The sequence below is a fragment of the Salvelinus namaycush genome, chromosome 16 (assembly GCF_016432855.1).
Source record: "Salvelinus namaycush isolate Seneca chromosome 16, SaNama_1.0, whole genome shotgun sequence".
In the NCBI taxonomy this organism is placed as follows: domain Eukaryota; kingdom Metazoa; phylum Chordata; class Actinopteri; order Salmoniformes; family Salmonidae; genus Salvelinus; species Salvelinus namaycush.
Window position 1 is genome coordinate 10,772,338 of NC_052322.1, and position 19,999 is coordinate 10,792,336.

At 42.5% G+C, this 19,999-nt stretch overlaps 1 protein-coding gene across 1 annotated transcript in view; it reads left to right on the top strand.

The window, feature by feature from the left end:
- Positions 1-19,999, top strand: part of LOC120060968 (kazrin-like) — a 244,800-nt gene that overhangs the window by 19,114 nt on the left and 205,687 nt on the right. The gene's annotated exons all lie outside the window — the stretch shown is intronic.

A 19,999-nucleotide genomic window follows, 5' to 3' on the forward strand; every position in this document is an offset into this window, starting at 1 on the left:
ATCTAGAATTGGCTTCCTATTTCGCAACAAAGCATCCTTCACTCATGCTGCCAAACATACCCTCGTAAAACTGACCATTCTACCGATCCTCGACTTCGGCGATGTCATTTACAAAATAGCCTCTAACACTCTACTCAGCAAATTGGATGCAGTCTATCACAGTGCCATCCGTTTTGTCACCAAAGCCCCATATACTACCCACCACTGCGACCTGTACGCTCTCGTTGGCTGGCCCTCGCTTCATATTCGTCGCCAAACCCACTGGCTCTAGGTCATCAACAAGACCCTGCTAGGTAAAATCCCACCTTATCTCAGCTCGCTGGTCACCATAGCAGCACCCACCCATAGCACGCGCTCCAGCAGGTGTATTTCACTGGTCACCCCCAGGGCCAATTTCTCCTTTGGCCGCCTCTCCTTCCAGTTCTCTGCTGCCAATGACTGGAATGAACTACAAAAATCTCTGAAACTGGAAACACTTATCTCCCTCACCAGCTTTAAGCACCAGCTCACAGATCACTGCACCTGTACATAGCCCACCTATAAATAGCCCAAACAATTACCTCATCCCCTACTGTATTTATTTATTTATTTTGCTCCCTTCCACCCCAGTATTTCTACTTTGCACATTCACCTACTGCAAATCTACAATTCCAGTGTTTTTAATTGCTATATTGCATTTACTTCGGCACCTTGGCCTTTTTATTGCCTTCACCTCCCTTATCTCACCTCATTTGCTCACATTGTTTATAGACTTGTTTTTGTACTGTATTATTGACTGTATGTTTGTTTTACTCCATGTGTAACTCTGTGTTGTTGTATGTGTCGAACTGCTTTGCTTTAATCTTGGCCAGGTCGCAGTTGTAAATGAGAACTTGTTCTCAACTTGCCTACCTGGTTAACCTTTACCGAACCTCAACCCCGTATCCGGGATCACCCCCCACCCCCCCCACACTGATTAGCATCGCTAGCATAGCGTCACAATTAAATAGTAGCATCTAAATATCATTAAATCACAAGTCCAAGACACCTAATGAAAGATACAGATCTTGTGAATAAAGCCACCATTTCAGATTTATAAAATGTTTTACAGGGAAGACACAATATGTAAATCTATTAGCTAAACACGTTAGCAAAATACACTTTCTTTGGCCACCATTTTTTCTCTCCACCAGTAGCTATCACCAATTCGGCTAAACTAAGATATTGATAGCCAATAACCAAGAAAAAACCTCATCAGATGACAGTCTGATAACATATTTATGGTATAGGATAGGTTTTGTTAGAGAAATGTGCATATTTCAGGTAGAAATCACAGTTTACAATTGCACCGACCATCACAACTAGACTAGAATTACTATAGAGAGCAACGTGTATGACCAATTTACTCATCATAAAACATTTCATAAAAATAGACAAAGCATAGCAATGGAAAGACCCAGATCTTGTGATTTCAGACAATATTTCAGATTTTCTAAGCGTTTTACAGCGAAAACACAATAAATCGATAAGTTAGCATACCACATGTGCAAACGTTACCAGAGCATCGATTCAAGCCAAAGAGAGCTATAACGTAATCATCGCCAAAATATATTAATTTTTTCACTAACCTTCTCAGAATTCTTCCGATGACACTCCTGTAACATCATTTTACAACATACATATACAGTTTGTTCGAAAATGTGCATATTTAGCCATACAAAACCGTGGTTATAGAATGAAAATACTAGCAAATCAAGGCTCAAAATCTCGGACGTCATCTTTCAGAGTGATCTAGTTTAATCGAAAGCTAATCATATACTTGACTAAAAAATACAGGGTTGACAGGAATCGAAAGACAAATTAGTTCTTAATGCAACCGCTGATTTACATTTCTAAAATTATCCTTACTGTGCAATACAGGGTTCGCCAAGTGAAGCGATAACAAACAAAATGGCGGATTATGCGTTTAAAATATTTCGACAGAACAACGATTTATCATATTAAATATTTCTTACTATGAGGTGATTTTCCATCAGATTCTTGGGCAATGTATCCTTTCTTGGGTCTAATCTTCTTTTGGTCGATAGATGTCCTGTGTCCTTCGAAATGTCCACTAACATCGACCGAGACCCCGAAACGTGACCAAAGCTTCAAAGTGCACGACAAAGAAATTCCTCAAAATCGCACTAAACGGATATAAATTGCTATAAAACGGTTCAAATTAACTACATTATGATGTTTTTAACAACTATAACGACTAAAAACATGACCGGAGAAATATCACTGGCTAAACAACCATTTGGAAAGAGGCAAGTCCGATGTCCATCTTGCGTAAGACGCGCGAAGGGAAAGGAAGGTACTTCCACGTTTTCTGGTTTTATAGTGGCTCTGATTGCGCAATCGACTCCATTCAAAGCGTGATGACGTACTGACACCCAGAGGAAGACGTAGGCAGTGTCGGTTTCTCCATAGCATCTACAGGCACCTTAAAACCGACTCCAGATCAGGGGTAAAAATTTCTGAAATCTGACTCCCTGTCAGGAAAAGTGCTGTAGAAGTAGTTCTGTACCACTCAGAGACAAAATTCCAACGGTTTTAGAAACTAGAAAGTGTTTTCTATCCAATAATAACAATAATATGCATATTGTACGATCAAGAATTGAGCACGAGGCAGTTTAATCTGTAGAGGAAATTATGCTAATGTGAAACAGCACCCCCTATAGTGGCAAGAAGTTAAACAAAGGTAAAATAAAATAAATAAATAAATCTGCTTCATCTGACCACTTTTTTATTGACCGAGTCACTGGTACTTCCTGCTTTAATTTTTGCTTGTAAGCAGCAATCAGGAGGATAGAATTATGATCAGATTTGTCAAATGGAGGGCGAGGGAGAGCTTTGTAAACTCTGTGTATGTAGTAAAGGTGATCTAGAGTTGTTTTCTCTGGTTGCACATTTAACATGTTGGTAGAAATTAGGTAAAACGGATATGTTTCCCTGCATTAAAGTCCCCGGCCACTAGGAGTGCCACCTCTAGGGGAGCGTTTTCCTGTTTGCTTATGGCAGATTACAGCTCATTGAGTGCGCACTTAATGCCAGTATTGGTCTGTGGTGGTATGTAGACAGCTACTAAAAATGCAGATGAAAAGTCTCTAGGTAGAGCCTCCTCGATGTTGGCCGAGATGTCTTTTGCCCGTTTCATATTTGGATTTGTCACATGCGCCGAACACAACTGGTGTAGACTTTAACATGAAATGCTTTCTTATAAGCCCTTCCCATACGTGTATGCGTATGTGAATGTGTGTGGGTATTGTGCGGGAGTGTCAATGTAGTGTGTGTGAGTGAGTGTGTATATGGTGTGTACGTTGCCTTCAGAAAGTATTCATACCCCTTGACTTATTCCACATTTTGTTGTGTTACAGCCTGAATTCAAAATAGATTAAAAAAAAAAAAATTCTGACCCATCTACACACAATACCTTATAATGACAAAGTGAAAACATTATTTTTTTATTTATTTTTGCAAATTTATTGAAAATGAAATACAGAATTATGTCATTTATATAAGTATTCACAACCCTGAGTCTCTAAGAGCACCTGGATTGTACAATATTTGCACTTGCTCTGTCTAGCTGATTGCTGATCATTGCTAAACAGCCATTTTCAAGTCTTGCCATAGCTGATTTAAATCAACTTAAACTAGGCCACTCAGGAACATTCAATGTTGTCTTGCTAAGCAATTCCAGTGTATATTTGGCCTTGTGTTTTAGGTGAATTTGTCTGCCAGTGTTTGTTGGAAAGCAGACAAACAGATTTTCCTCTAGGATTTTGCCTGTGCTTAGCTCTATCCTGTTTTTTTTATCATAAAAAACTCCCTAGTCCTTGCAGATGATGAGCATAGCCACAACATGATGCAGCCACCACCATGCTTGAAAATATGAAGAGTGGTACTCAGTGACGTGTTGTTTTGGATTTTCCCAAACATCATTTTTTGTATTCAGGACATAAAATTAATTTATTTGCCACATTTTTATCACTTTTACTTTAGTGCCTTAATGCAAACAGGATGATTGCTTTGCACATTTTTCAAATGTCATTTAAGTTAGTATTGTGGAGTAACTACAATGTTGTTGATACGTCCTCTGTTTTCTCCCATAAGAGCAATTCAACTCTGAAACTAAAAGTCCCCATTGGCATCATGGTGAAATCCCTGAGCGGTTTCCTTCCTCTCCAGCAACTAGTTAGGAAGGCCACCTGTATCTTTGTAGTGACTGGGTGAATTAATAGACCATCCAAAGTGTAATTAATAACTTCACCATGCGCAAAGGGATATGCAAAGTCATAATTCCACTTTGACATTTTGGGGTATTGTGTGTAAGCCAGTAACACAACATCTCAATTTAATAAATGTAACATTCAGTCTGTAACACAACAAAATGTGGAAAAAGTCTAGGGCTGTGAATACATTCTGAAGGCACTGTATATACAGTGGGGAGAACAAGTATTTGACACACTGCCGATTTTGCAGGTTTTCCTACTTACAAAGCATGTAGAGGTCTGTATTTTGTATCATAGGTACACTTCAACTGTGAGAGACGGAATCTAAAACAAAAATCCAGAAAATCACATTGTATGATTTTTAGGTAATTCATTTGCATTTTATTGCATGACATAAGTATTTGATCACCAACCAAACAGTAAGAATTCCGGCTCTCACAGTTGAAGTGTACCTATGATAAAAATTACAGACCTCTACATGCTTTGTAAGTAGGAAAACCTGCAAAATCGGCAGTGTATCCAATACTTATTCTCCCCACTGTATCAGTGGTGGTCAGTGCCATGAGGTTGCTACAACCTAGCCTATGAATGAAAGTTTCATCCCCTCTGAAACTACTAGCAGGTAATTAGCTAGCTAGTAGCTACCACAGCCAGTTCAGCTCTAGCTAGCCTCTAGCTAGCTATCTGTCAGGTAGCAGTATCTAACAGCTGTTGTGTGTATGGAAATGTACATTTTATGGTGTAACATTAGCTAGAGCTAGCCAAAAGTTGGCTTATTTTTTCCTCAATCAAAGCCAAACGATTGAAGACCGATATATTATGAGGTTTCTTCAGCAAAATATTTGTTTTTATTAGTCAGTATAGCAATGTAACACTATGGATCTGTCAGTTTCCCTAGCTAATTCCCTACTTTTCACACTGACAAGATAGAAACTCTACAGGCATCACTGTCATGGTGCACAGTCAGTACGTAATACGATGCTCATCATGTCTTAGTAGGATCAGATGGTGACAGGTGTCCCAGCAGGGTCAGACAGCCAGGGAAGACCAGTATATGGAGCTCAGGTGAATTTTGCAGTATATTGTAAAAATCAGTGAATGGTTACAAAGTTTCATCTTGAGTTGATGGGTAGGCTACAGTCTGGGATCTGGGAATAATGGTCATTTAAATTATTTAACCTTTATATTTTTCAAGAATAGAATCAAAGTATAAATGTACACCAAGGTAATTGTTTGTCATGCCTCATCTGAGCAGGATCAGATGTTGACAGAGTCAGGCAGCCATGGAAGACCAGTCTGTGATGGCGCAGAGGTGAACTTTTGCAGAAACACTTTATTATTTCTGTGCAACAAACACTGGACAAGCAAGAAGCTTCAACGATTGAAACTTTTTTAACCTTTGTGTAGTCTTAACATTCTCTATACTCCCCTTGTCCTAAGGGTAAAAAATTACCCACCTTCACAACCCCTAAAATAAAGCAGCTTAATTGAATTTTGAACCCCAAATCTATTTTGCATGAAGAAACAACCTGTCATTCATCAAACTTTGTGAATATCTGGGTTTTCCCTCTTCACAATGCAGAAATAAGATTTCAACTACAAAATACTAGTCTTCTCCCATTTTTTAAAACCATTGTCCCCACCCACAAGGTGTATAAACAACAACAATAAATACAAATAAAATAATAGATACAAAAACGTGAAGAACATAAATCAATCAACTCTAATTAGCACATGGACAGTATGCAAGTGTGTGTGCATGGACTTTGCAGATGTATTTCTCACATGGTATTTGTTTTTTTGTCTGGGGGGCAGAATTGGCATCTCCTTCTCTTGTCTGCCCCAGCTGCAGCCTCAGGTGGATCAGGACAAGATTCAGCCCCCTGAACAGCATTCACAAGCGCCGCAAAGGCTGCTGTGAGGGGGAGGTGCTCCCTTCTTTGAAAGTGCCTTTCCCAGCTGCTCCAGGAACACCCTCCTTTAGTTCCGCTTATCAGGCATCCAGGTAGGGTTGATCTTGTTCCATATCACAAAGGAATTGTATGAAGACACATCATTGATGTTATGGAAGATGACCATGGCCCAGTGGGCAGTCATCCTCCTGCAGCTGTAAGTTCCAATCACCTTGTCCAGGTTGTCCACGCCTCCTTTGTTGTGGTTGTAGTCCAGGATGATAGCTGGCTTCCTGTCCTCACGATCACTGATCTCAGCCATTATGTGCAGTGTGCTCAGGAGGACCACATTCCACAAACTAGAGTGGTGGTGGGGGTGGAGGCAAACTTTAATAAGAAGGCCTCTCTCCCCTGTCACGCTCTGACCTTAGTTCCTTGTTTATGTCTCTATTTTGGTTTGGTCAGGGCGTGAGTTGGGGTGGGCATTCTATGTTTTGTTCTATGTTTTGTATTTCTAGGTGTTTGGCCTGGTGTGCTTCTCAATCAGAGGCAGCTGTCTATCGTTGTCTCTGATTGAGAACCATACTTAGGTAGCCTCATTCCCACCTGTGCTTGGTGGGTAGTTGTTTTCTGTTTTGTGTTTTTTCACCTTACAGGACTGTTTCGTGTCGTTCACTCTCTTTGTTGTTTTTGTCATTCAGTGTTTAGTTTATTTAATTAAATTTACTATGAACACTTACTACGCTGCGTCTTGGTCCTCTTCTCCTTCTCCCCGTGACATTCGTTAAATCCCCCTTGTTGCAAGAAGTGCAGGGGGCAGCTCAGGCTTGTTCTTTCTAACTATGCCAACCATGGTGATCTTCCTCTTCAAGAGCTGCTGGCTGAGTTCATAAAAGGTGAAGAAATTGTCACACGTCACATCAAGCACAACCCTCTTCTCCGGGCCTCCACTGGTCGGCTTCCCTGTGTAGACTTGCATCTTCCAAGCGTAGCTGGATTGTGCGTCACGATATGGGTGGCATATCTTAATGCCATACTTTGCTGGCTTGCTGGGCATATACTGCCGGAAAGGACAGCGACCTTTTGACAAAAGAGATTACTATCAGTAATTAGTATCAGTGTCACAGAACACAATAACATAAATCAATGATATTACAGCAATACATAATAAAATTAACAGTGAACACAAGGGTCAATTAAATTGTTGCATGATGCGTTTATAATTTTTGTTCAGTATAAATAAATACAAAATAAGTACCCTCTTATTTATTACTGTACCATTCTTCTTTATATACTGTTAAATTGGGATGTTTTAACTTTTATTTTCCCTACAAACTTAATTTCTTGAAAAAGTATTGCCTGGTAGATTGTGGTGAGGTGTACATAAATGTGCATATGTATTAAGACATATAGTTAAATAAAGGTTAAATAAAAAATAAATAGCCATAGTTTGGATCAAAATTTAAGGATTTCAGTACAAAGGGAAATCCACTAGAAACATAAGGATCCTAGTGGCACAGCAAACTAAGCAGCCTACAGGGCTTGAAGATGGCAGATCACAGGTACCATTCTTTAAAAAAGCTATAGCTATTGTGGCAAACCTCTTCAAGGTTATGAGCGTTTGTCACAAATAAAGTGGGAAACTGTCACCAAATTACCCCAGAATGAGAGTTCTTTCGAACAGGACAGTACCTGTGTGTTTGTTTCTCCGTCATGGTCCACCCAGGTCGTTGGCAAGGTCAAGGATAGCAGGGTTCGGTACACGAATCGGGTTCTCGTTATGTCCAGGTCCAAACGCCAACAGGTAAGTCCAAAACAGTCCAGCTCATACACGGTAAATCCGGCCAATATCTATTGTCTCTTTCTCTACGGTTCATAGATCCTTCCACCCCTCTCTCCCTCTTCCTGTTTTTTCTTGACCCTTTATCTGTGTGTCGGCTCCACCTTCTGAGGGTTCCCCTTGCTTCTGGGACTTGTAGTTTTGGTAGTCGGCCATTTTGTGATCTGTAGTTCTGATCGGGGTGGCCATTTTAGTGATCGGGCAGAGCCCGTTTATTAGTTCTGCTCTCACATATCTGCCATTTATCACTCGACCCCCTTCTTTGCCACACATCTCCCCCCCTAGATCCGACCCCCTAGGTCGGGCTACCGCAGCAAAATATGCGTGCATGCGGGATAACCCATCCACATTTCCCATTTCCTTCCCTGCTTTGTGTTTCAAGTCAAAGTGAAACGGTTGGAGACTCAAAAACCACCGCATCACCCGAGCGTTCTTCTCTTTAGCCCTATGCATCCAGGTGAGTGGGGCATGGTCACTGATGAGGGTGAAGTGGCGCCCCAGCAGGTAGTATTTCAGGCTTTCTAGAGCCCACTTTACTGCCAGCGCCTCTTTCTCAACGACCGCGTAGTTGGTTTCCCGTGGTTCCAGCTTCCTGCTTAAAAACAGGATGGGGTGTTCCACCCCTTCTACCTCTTGGGATAGCACTGCTCCCAAGCCGACCTCTGAGGCATCCGTCTGAACCACAAACTCTTTCTCAAAGTCTGGTACCACCAGCACTGGATTACAGCAGAGAGCCTCCTGTAATGTCCTAAATGCTTTGGTGGCCCTTTCATCCCATTTGACCATGTTTGGCCCTCTGGCTCTAGTCATGTCGGTGAGTGGGGCGGCCACTGTGGCATAACTTGGGATGAACTTCCGGTAGTAACCGGTCAGCCCTAGGAACGCTCGAACTTGCTTCTTATTTACTGGTTTCGGCCATTCTCTAATTGCCTCCAACTTCTTACGTTAGGGTTTGATTAACCCTCTTCCCACGGTGTATCCCAGATACTCTGTTTCCCCTAACCCCACATAACACTTGGCAGGGTTCGCCGTGAGCCCTGCCTTTCTAAGGGCGTCTAACACCGCCTGTACCCGGGGTAAGTGGGATTCCCAATCAGGGCTGTAGATTCCCACGTCATCTAAATAAGCTGCGGCGTATGCTTGGTGCGGTTTTAGGACCTTGTTCATGAGCCGTTGAAAGGTGGCTGGGGTCCCGTGTAAGCCGAATGGCATGACGGTGTATTGAAACAAACCGTCAGGGGTTGCAAAGGCTGTCTTTTCTTTGGCCCTGGGGGTCAGAGGAATTTGCCAGTACCCTTTTGTCAGGTCCAGGGTCGTAATGTACCGAGCTTTACCAACTTTCTCCAGTAGTTCGTCTACTCGGGCCCGGGGTAGGCATCAAACTTGGAGATTTCATTTACCTTCCGAAAGTCGTTACAGAACCGCAAAGACCCATCGGGCTTGGAGACCATCACAATTGGGCTAGACCACTCACTATGTGACTCCTCGATCACTCCAGCTGTCAACATTTTCTCTGTCTCTGCTCTAATTGCGGCCTGTCGAGCCTCGGGTACCCGATATGGCCTCATGCTCACTTTTCTCCCTGGTAGGGAAACGATATCGTGAGCCGTAACCTCAGTTCGGCCGGGTACCTCTGAAAACACATCTGTTTTTCTGGATCAGGGTCTTTACTTCCTGTACTTGTGCTGGGGACAGAGTAGGTGAAATATTTACTTCGGCTGCCCCCTGAGTGTGTGTAGGGTATGTGACCATTAGTGTTTCTCTCTCTCTCCATGCTTTTAACAGGTTTATGTGATAGATCTGTTCCTGTGGCCGTCGACCTGGCTGTCGGATCCGATAATTCACTTCTCCTATTCTCTCCAGTACTTCATATGGTCCTTTCCATGTGGCTAGTAGTTTGCACTCTACCGTGGGGATCAGCACTAACACCTTATCTCCCGGTTGAAATTCCCTCAGGGTAGCCTGCCGGTTATAAGTGTGCCGCTGGTGCTCTTGTGCTTGTCTCATGTGCTCTCGGACGATGGGCATGACTGTGGCTATCCTGTCTTGCATTGCCGTGACGTGCTCTATGACACTAGTATACGGGGTGGATTGGTGCTCCCAGGTTTCCCGGGCGATGTCTAAGATTCCCCGGGGGTGCCTCCCATATACCAGCTCAAAGGGAGAAAACCCCAGCGAGGCTTGAGGAACCTCTCTAATGGCAAACATCAGATACGGCAACATGCAATCCCAGTTTTTCCCATCCTTATCGATTACCTTCCTGAGCATTGACTTCAGGGTCCTGTTGAATCTCTCAACCAGCCCGTCCGTCTGAGGATGGTAAACCGATGTCCTCAACTGTTTCACCTGCCACAATTTACAAAGGTCCGCCATAAGGCGGGACATAAAGGGGGTCCCCTGGTCAGTAAGGATCTCCTTTGGAATCCCTACCCTGGTGAACAAGAGCACTAATTCTTTGGCAATATTTTTGGAAGTCATCGTCCGAAGGGGAATGGCTTCTGGGTAGCGAGTGGCATAATCTAGAATGACCAGAATGTATTGGTGTCCTCTGGCAGACTTGGGTAGTGGGCCCACTATATCCATCGCTATCCTCTCAAATGGCGTTTCGATTATGGGGAGTGGCACTAACGGGCTTCTAACAGCTGGTCGGGGAGCTGTTAACTTCTACCGATTCAGAAACCCGGATCCGGGAGCACCCCCCACCCCCCCACCAGTAAAAAAGCTGAATAGCATAGCTAGCATAGCGTCACAAGTAAATACTAGCATCTAAATATCATTCAATCACAAGTCCAAGATACCAGATGAAAGATCCACTTCTTGTGAATCCAGCAATAATTTCTGATTTGTAAAATGTTTTACAGGGAAGACACAATATGTAAATCTATTAGCTAACCACGTTAGCGAAAGACACCATTTTTCTCTGTCCACCATTTTTTCTCTCCACCAGTAGCTATCACCAATTCGGCCAAATAAAGATATTGATAGCCACTAACCAAGAAAAAACCTCATCAGATGACAGTCTGATAACATATTTATTGTATAGGATAGGTTTTGTTAGAAAAATGTGCATATTTCAGGTAGAAATCATAGTTTACAATTGCACCCACCATCACAACTCGACTAGAATAAATACAGAGAGCAACGTGTATTACCTTATTACTAATCATAAAACATTTCTTAAAAATACACAGCTCACAGCAATGGAAAGACACAGATCTTGTGAATTCAGACAATATTTCAGATTTTCTAAGTGTTTTACAGCGAAAACACAATAAATCGTTATATTAGCATACCACATGTGCAAACGTTACCCGAGCATTGATTCAAGGCAAAAAGAGCTATAGCGTTATCATCACCAAAATATATTAATTTTTTCACTAACCTTCTCAGAATTCTTCCGATGACACTCCTGTAACATCATATTACACAATCCATATAGAGTTTGATCGAAAATGTGCATATTTAGCGGCACAAATCGTGCTTACACAATGGAAATAGTGTCCAACTACTCAAGCAATCTGCTCGGCGCCATGTTGGAAAGACACCTATTTTTATCAAAAGCTATTCATAAACTTGACTAAAAAAATAAAAGTTGGATATCAATTGAAAGACAAATTAGTTCTTAATGCAATCGCTGAATTACATTTCTAAAATTATCCTTACTGTGCAATACCGGGTCCGCCAAAGCGAAGCTACACAAAAAAAAATGGCGATATATGCGTTTAACATTTTTCAACAGAACAGCGATTTATCATCATAAATAGTTCTTACTATGAGCTGTTCTTCCATCAGAATCTTGGGCAATGTATCCTTTCTCCGGTCTAATCGTCTTTTGGTCGAAAGATGTCCTCTTGTCCCGTCGAAATGGCCACTAACGTTCGGTATGTACAGGAAAAGTGCCCAGCTCTTGGAAGGGCGTCACAAAGAAATGCCTCAAAATCGCACTAAACGGATATAAATTGCTATAAAACGGTTTAAATTAACTACCTTATGATGTTTTTAACACCTATAACGAGTAAAAACATGACCGGCGATATATTACTGGCTAAACCAAAGCTTGGAAAGAGGCCAGTCCGACGTCCATCGTGCGTCGAGCGCATTGAAGAAAAGAAAGCTCCTTCCGCCTTTCTGTCTTTTATACAGGCCCTGATTGCGCAATCGACTCCATTCAAATTGTCACCACTTACTGACATCTAGAGGAAGGCGTAGGCAGTGTTTGTATCCCCATAGGATTCACAGGGACATTAAAACTGACCTGGGACCAGAGGCCAAGATTTCTGAAATCTCACTCCCTGTCAGGAAAAGTGCTGTAGAATGAGTTCTGTTCCACTCAGAGACATAATTCCAACGGTTATAGAAACTATAGAGTGTTTTCTATCCAATAATAACAATAATATGCATATTGTACGAGCAAGAATTGAGTACTAGGCAGTTTAATTTGGAGACGAATTTATGCTAAGTCGAAACAGCACCCCCTATATTCGCAAGAAGTTAACTGGTACTCTGGGCACTATCCACAATGCCGAGCCACTTCAGCCTGAATTCCTGGCCAGTAAAACCTCCTTACAATCCGGTCTCGGGTTTTATCGATACCAAGGTGTCCACCCAGAATGTGCCCATGAGCTAGATCCAGTACTGTCCTCTGGTACCGGGTGGGGACCAACAACTGTTCAACCACATCAACCCCTATTTTTGAGACTCTGTACACCAAACCCTTTTTCATAATGAAGTGGGGGAAACTATTAGGCCTCATCCCATCATTTATGGGAGTACCATCGACGACCTGCACGTCTGCTCTGGCTTGCTGCAGGGTTGGATCCTGGTTTTGGGCCGTCCCGAAATTAGTCAAGGACCCTGCCAGGTCTGCTGGTTCTAGATCGTCATCCTCTGGATTCAGATCGACCCCAGCCCCACTAGTACCGGGCTGTTCGTTGTCAACGAGGTTTGCCACTTCATCCTCATCCTCCCCTACTAGCACCTGTGAGGTTGGCCCCTGGGAGACCTCTTTTCTTGGCTTTGGTTGAAGGCCCCATGCTTCTTCCTGCTTGGTCAGGGTTGTTGGCTTCTCAAATATGCCATTCTTTTGGCCTAACTTCGCAAAGTTAGGAAAGTGTCTACCCAATATTACATCATATGGCATCTTTGGGACCACCTGCTCAGCTGTTCTTGCCGTACAATACCGTTCAACTAGGCCCACGAGATGGTCGGCGGAAAGTACCTCGTTCTGGCCAACCCATCGTCGCACTTCTTGGGGTAGACCTCGCTGAAACTGGTTGAGTACGATGGTCTCGACAATCTCGGCGGAGGAACGGGTCTCCGGTCGCAAACCATTTCCGTGCCAGGTGAATCAAGTCGAACATCTGTGTTCGGGGCGGTTGTCCAGATCGGTAGGACCACTGGTGAAAGCGGTGTGCCCTCACGGTATCGGTCACTCCCAGTCTTGCCAGAATCTCTCCCTTTAGTTTATCGTAATCCTGTGCATCTTTCAACTCCAGGTCGAAATACGCTTTTTGAGCGTCCCCTGCCAGGTATGGTGCCAGAAGCCCTGCCCATTCTTCTTTCGGCCACTTCTCCCTCTCTGCAGTCCTTTCGAAGGTGGTAAGATATGCTTCCACATCATCCTGTGCTGTCATTTTTTGAAGAAAATGATTGGCCCGCCTCTGGGTATTTGCAGCTGGTAATTGAGCCCCAATTTGGTCCGCTAGCCCCTTTAGGCCTTCTCTTAACTCCCGGGTGTTTCTCTCTTGCTCTTCTCTGAGCAGCTGGTTGGTGCGGTGCTGGACCTGTAACGTGTCCTGGTACATTCGCATTGCATCCTGATGAGCTATTTGTTGAGCTCTAGTTGCCTCTTGTTGGGTGGCCGCCGCTTGTAACAGGGCTTGTATGGCTCCCTCCATACTCATTTTCCTGAGAAACTGTCCTAACCAAACAAAGCCACAAAAAAAAAAAAAAACCTGACTCCCCTTTGGAGTGCTAACTGATTTTTTTTTTTTTTTTTTTTTTTTTTTTAACCTAACCAGCGGAATGGTTAGTCCATATGCCCACATTCTCCACCACGTGTGGCAAACCTCTTCAAGGTTATGAGCGTTTGTCACAAATAAAGTGGGAAACTGTCACCAAATTACCCCAGAATGAGAGTTCTTTCGAACAGGACAGTACCTGTGTGTTTGTTTCTCCGTCATGGTCCACCCAGGTCGTTGGCAAGGTCAAGGATAGCAGGGTTCGGTACACGAATCGGGTTCTCGGTATGTCCAGGTCCAAACGCCAACAGGTAAGTCCAAAACAGTCCAGCTCATACACGGTAAATCCGGCCAATATCTATTGTCTCTTTCTCTACGGTTCATAGATCCTTCCACCCCTCTCTCCCTCTTCCTGTTTTTTCTTGACCCTTTATCTGTGTGTCGGCTCCACCTTCTGAGGGTTCCCCTTGCTTCTGGGACTTGTAGTTTTGGCAGTCGGCCATTTTGTGATCTGTAGTTCTGATCGGGGTGGCCATTTTAGTGATCGGGCAGAGCCCGTTTATTAGTTCTGCTCTCACATATCTGCCATTTATCACTCGACCCCCTTCTTTGCCACACTATGTTTAGACAATACTCTAATAAAATACAGTATAATGATATGAGAAGATTGAAATACCATTACTTTGAAAGTTTGGCAACTTCATAAGACAATGTTACATTACATATAAATATTAGCAGAACATTGCAGCAATGTTTATCGTTAAAGTATGTTTTAGACCAATTCTGGATCGTCATGTCATAACCTTACTGAATAACTTTCTAAGAGTCTCACAAGAATGTTTCTTGTTTGTTGTTATACAGCACCGTTGGAAAGTACCCCTTGACTTTTTCCACATTTTGTTGGGTGACAGCCTGAATTTAAAATATATTAGTTTTAGTTTATTTTATCATTGGCCAATACACAATACCCAATAATGTCAAAGTCGAATTGTGTTTTTTTGAAATTTTTACAAATGAATTACAAATGGAATGTCTTGAGTCAATAAGTATTCAATCCCTTTGTTATGGCAAACATAAATAAGTTCAGGAATAATAATACATTGAATGGACTCACTATGTGTGCAATAACGGTGTTTAACATTATTTTTGAATGACTACCTCATCTCTGTACCCCACACATAAAATGCTCTGTAAGGTCCCCCAATCGAGCAATGAATTTCAAACACCGATTCAACCACAAAGACCAGGAAGGTCTTCCAATCCCTCGCAAAGAAGGGCACCAATTGGTTTATATTGAAGCAGACATTGAATATAACTTTGAGCATCGTGAAGTTATTAATTCAACATATTACTGAGGACCACTCTCCATAATTTCAAGCATAGTGGTTGGTGGCTGCATCATGTTATGGGTATGCTTGTCATCGGCAAAGGACTAGAGTTTTTTACGATAAAAATAAACTGAATGGAGCTAACCACAGGCAAAATCCTAGAGGAAAACAGACACAAGAAGACAAATTCACCTTTCAGCAGGACATTAACCTAAAACACAGTGCCAAATATGCACTGGAAATTGCTTAACAAGATGACATTGAATATTCCTGGGTGGGCTAGTTACAGTTTTGACTTGCTTTTGATCTGCTTGAAAATCTATGGCAAGACATTAAAATGGCTATCTAGCAATGATCAAGAAGCATGACGAATATTTTAAATAATAATATTATAAAATGCAAGTGTGCAAAGCTCTTAGAAACGAACCCAGAAAGACTCACAGCTGTAATCGCTGCCAAATGTTATTCTAACATGTATTGACTAAGGGGTGTGAATATTTCTGTACTTGATATTCAATAAATTTGCAAACATTTCTAAAACATGTTCTCACTTCATCATTATGGGGTATTGTGTGTAGATGGGTGAGACATGTTTTTGTTGAACACAATGAAATGTGGAATAAGTCTATGGGTAAGAACACTTTCTGAAGGCACTGTAGTTGTTATTGGTAATATCTCCAACATTAACTGAATATTCCATGAAGTTTTTTTTAGAAGAACTTCTATTGCTCCAACATTTTATTGCTGAAGTATGTTCAGGAAACGTTATTAGAACCATCATGTCATTATGTCACACAATGAGACCTTTTTGTTATGGATGTCTTGAATAACATATTCATCAACATTAGCAGAATGTTCCTGTAATGTTTCCTCATGAACCACTTCTAAATCAAATCTCAAATCTAATTTATTTATAAAGCCCTTCTTACATCAGCTGATATCTCAAAGTGCTGTACAGAAACCCAGCCTAAAACCCCAAACAGCAAGCAATGCAGGTGTAGAAGCACGGTGGCTAGGAAAAACTCCCTAGAAAGGCCAAAACCTAGGAAGAAACCTAGAGAGGAACCAGGCTAATAGGGGTGACCAGTCCTCTTCTGGCTGTGCCGGGTGGAGATTATAACAGAACATGGCCAAGATTTTCAAATGTTCATAGATGACCAGCAGGATCAAATTATAATAAACTGGAGCAGCAGCACGGCCAGGTGGACTGGGGACAGCAAGGTCATCAGACCAGGTAGTCCTGAGGCATGGTCCTAGGGTTCAGGTCCTCCTCCTCCGAGAGAGAGAAATAAAGAGAGAGAGAATTAGAGAATTAGTTGTCCCACTCCTCTTCAATGTCTGTGCGAAGTTGCTGGATATTGACTGGAACTGGAACACGCTGTCGTACGTTGATCCAGAGCATCCCACACATGCTCAATGGGTGACATGTCTGGTGAGTATGCAGGCCCTGGAAGAACTGGGACATTTTCAGCTTCCAAGAATTATGTACAGATCCTTGTGACATAAGGCTCTGCATTATCATGCTGAAACATGAGGTGATGGCGGCGGATAAATGGCATGACAAGATCTCAGGATCTCGTCATGGTGTCGTTGTGCATTCAAATTGCCATCGATAAAATGCAATTCTGTTCGTTGTCCGTATCTTATGCCTGCCCATTCCATAACCCCACCGCCACCGTTCACAAAGTTGACATCAGCAAACCGCTTGCCCACACTTCTGTCATTTGCCCGGTAGAGTAGAAACCGGGATTCATCTGTGAAGAGCACATCTCTCCAGCGTGCCAGTGGCCATCGAAGGTCAGCATTTGCCGACTGAAATCAGTTACAATGCCGAACTGTAGTAAGGTCGAGACCCTGGTGAGGACAACGAGCACACAGATGAGCTTCCCTGAGACGATTTCTGACATGTTGAAATATTTTGGTTGATCAAACCCACAGTTTCATCAGCTGTCCGGGTGGCTGGTCTCAGACAATCCTACAGGTGAAGAAGCCGGATGTAAAATGACGTTGGAGGCGGCTTATGGTAAATAAATTAACATGAACATGAACATTCAACAGCTTTGGTGGGCATTCCTGCAGTCAGCATGGCAATTGCACGCTCCCTCAACTTGAGACATCTGTGGCATTGTGTTGTGTGACAGAACTGCACTTTAGAGTTACCTTTTAGTGTCCCCAGCACAAGGTGCACCCGTGTAATGATCATGCTGTTTAATCAGCTTCTTGATATGCCACACCTGTCAGGTGGATGATTATCTTGGCAATGGAGAAATGCTCACTAAAAGGGATGTAAAACAAATTTGTGCACAAAATCATCTTTTTGTGCATATGAACATTTCTGGGATCTTTTATTTCAGCTCATGAAACATGGGACCAACGCTTTACATGTTGCATTTATATTTTTGTTCAATGTAGTTTAGATAGACTTCAAATTGGCATGGGAGCTAAATAGTTAGTAAGTTACCAGCAAGCTCTAGCTAGCTAGCTGCTTGACCCCCCAAAAAATCGACCAAACCACAAAAGATTACTGTAGTTGGCTAATTAATGTGATCATGCTTTGTGATACACCCGGTTTTATGCTGTTTTAGTCACTCAACATGTTGCCCTTTCACCTACTGTAGAACATAATGAACATAATGGGGGAAATGATCAAATTGGCCAGTCACCGTCATGCTTTTTTATCCTACCAGATCCGAGATGAGAGTGGGTAGCTGACCCCTCCGTGGGTAGCTGGCCTGCCCACAGAGCAATGTTCCACTCAAACAATAGAGGAACCGCAGTATCCAGCGGAAAGATGGCTAGCGCTGTCCAAAGCCAGCCGGGCTCAACTTCTCAATGTTGAGCTTTGTTAATTTATTCATTGCCCATGTCTGTCTTTTGACACAGGCAGGATTTTGCTTTTATCTGTCGTATAATTTGGATTTCTGCTTAGGGATGCATGTTAGGTAGGCCTATTTGCAGTACAGAAAAAGAGTGAACTGAACTAAAAATTCACTAAGAGAAATGGGCAGCATTTTGTGAGGTCATCAGTGTGCTGCCAGCTTTGTGAAAAGTCAGAGGCGCACATTAGTACTTGTTACCATGGTGATGCATTCAAGGGGCTACCCTGGGCTTTAGTTCAACAAGTTAAAGCTGCCCTTTTAAGAGTGTGGATTAGGGCGGCACGGTACAGTTAGACTTAAGAACCTATGTCTCTGCCTCTCTCCGTTGCCTCAGAGACCTAGGACACACACACACACACACTCACCAACGTTAGCCACTAAATCTTGCATTGGCTTTGTCAAGGCCTTCCTCCAGTAAGTGTTATACAAAAACAGGAAAGCTTTGATTCCTCTCCTTAACCTGCTTCAATGCATACACCAAACTTTGACCATATATTTTTTACTGCAAGGTTATTCAGTATCAGCAAGCTGTGTGATCACCCCAACGAAAATACAGAAAAAACGATGCCAAAACGTATTAGGATGTTCCATAAATTGGATCCCTTGTTTGTTGTCTTTCCATACCACCTCTGCCAAGGGTACAGCCCTCCTTACCTATTCAATACAGGGAAGTGTATAATGTTTCAGTAACAGGGAAATCAATGCCCCATCTTTTCTGCTTTGAAATACTATAATCGTATTGCTGTGATTTAAATGAGGGTTTGAAAGACCTTAATCCAGATTTTAATTGAACTGCAATATTAGGGCATATTAAACAAGCTGGATATCTATCAACCAAGCATAAACCTGGAAAAAATGTCAAACCTGTGAAGTCAAAATTCAGGGCTTGCAGCGTATCAGAACATCGTTTGGGGAATAATGACAGATTTTCATGCTTTAGCCTCCAATCCTGTGATGCATTTATCACAGCCGCATGATAACGACATCAAAGCCTCTCACCCCTGCCTCCGTACCGTACCAGAGCTTAAAAGATGTTAACCTTTTGTCAATAGGGGGAGCAGTTAGCATTTTTTTTTTCCGGGTGTCGCCAAATTAAACTGCCTCGTGCTCAATTCTTGATCGTACAATATGCATATTATTAATTCTATTGGATAGAAAACACTCTCTAGTTTCTATAGCCGTTGGAATTTTGTCTGTGGGTGACCCAGAACTCTTTCTACAGCGAAATCCATGACAGGTACTGCGATGGTCTGAGAGCGAAGCTCTGATTTCAGATCAGTTTTAAAAGTCTGTGTATATCCTATGGAACGACATGAACTGCACCCGCCTTCCCCTGGATGTCAGTAACCAATGAGAAGTGGAATGGGCTTTCTGCGTAGCTCTCAGAGGTTATAAAAGGCCAAGGAGTGAGGGTAGCCCCCCTTTCGACTCTTGCCATTACGCAGAAGAGGACCTCGGGATGCCATTTTCAGAGGCTCGGTTATCAACGTGAAATGTATCCGTCTGTAATTTAATTCGATATAGGAGTTAGAAACATCATAACGTAGTTAATTTAAACCGTTTTATAGCAATTTATATCCGTTTAGTGCGATTTTGAGGAATTTATATGTGATGCTCTTTGAAGCTTTGGGCACGTTTCGGGGTCCCGGTCGAACGTTAGTGGGCATTTCGACGGACAGAGGACATCTTTCGACCAAAAGAAGATTAGACCCAAGAAAGGATACATTGCCCAAGAATCTGATGGAAAATCACCTCATAGTAAGAAATATTTAATATGATAAATCGTTGTTCTGTCGAAATATTTTAAACGCATAATCCGCCATTTTGTTTGCTATAGCTTCGCTTGG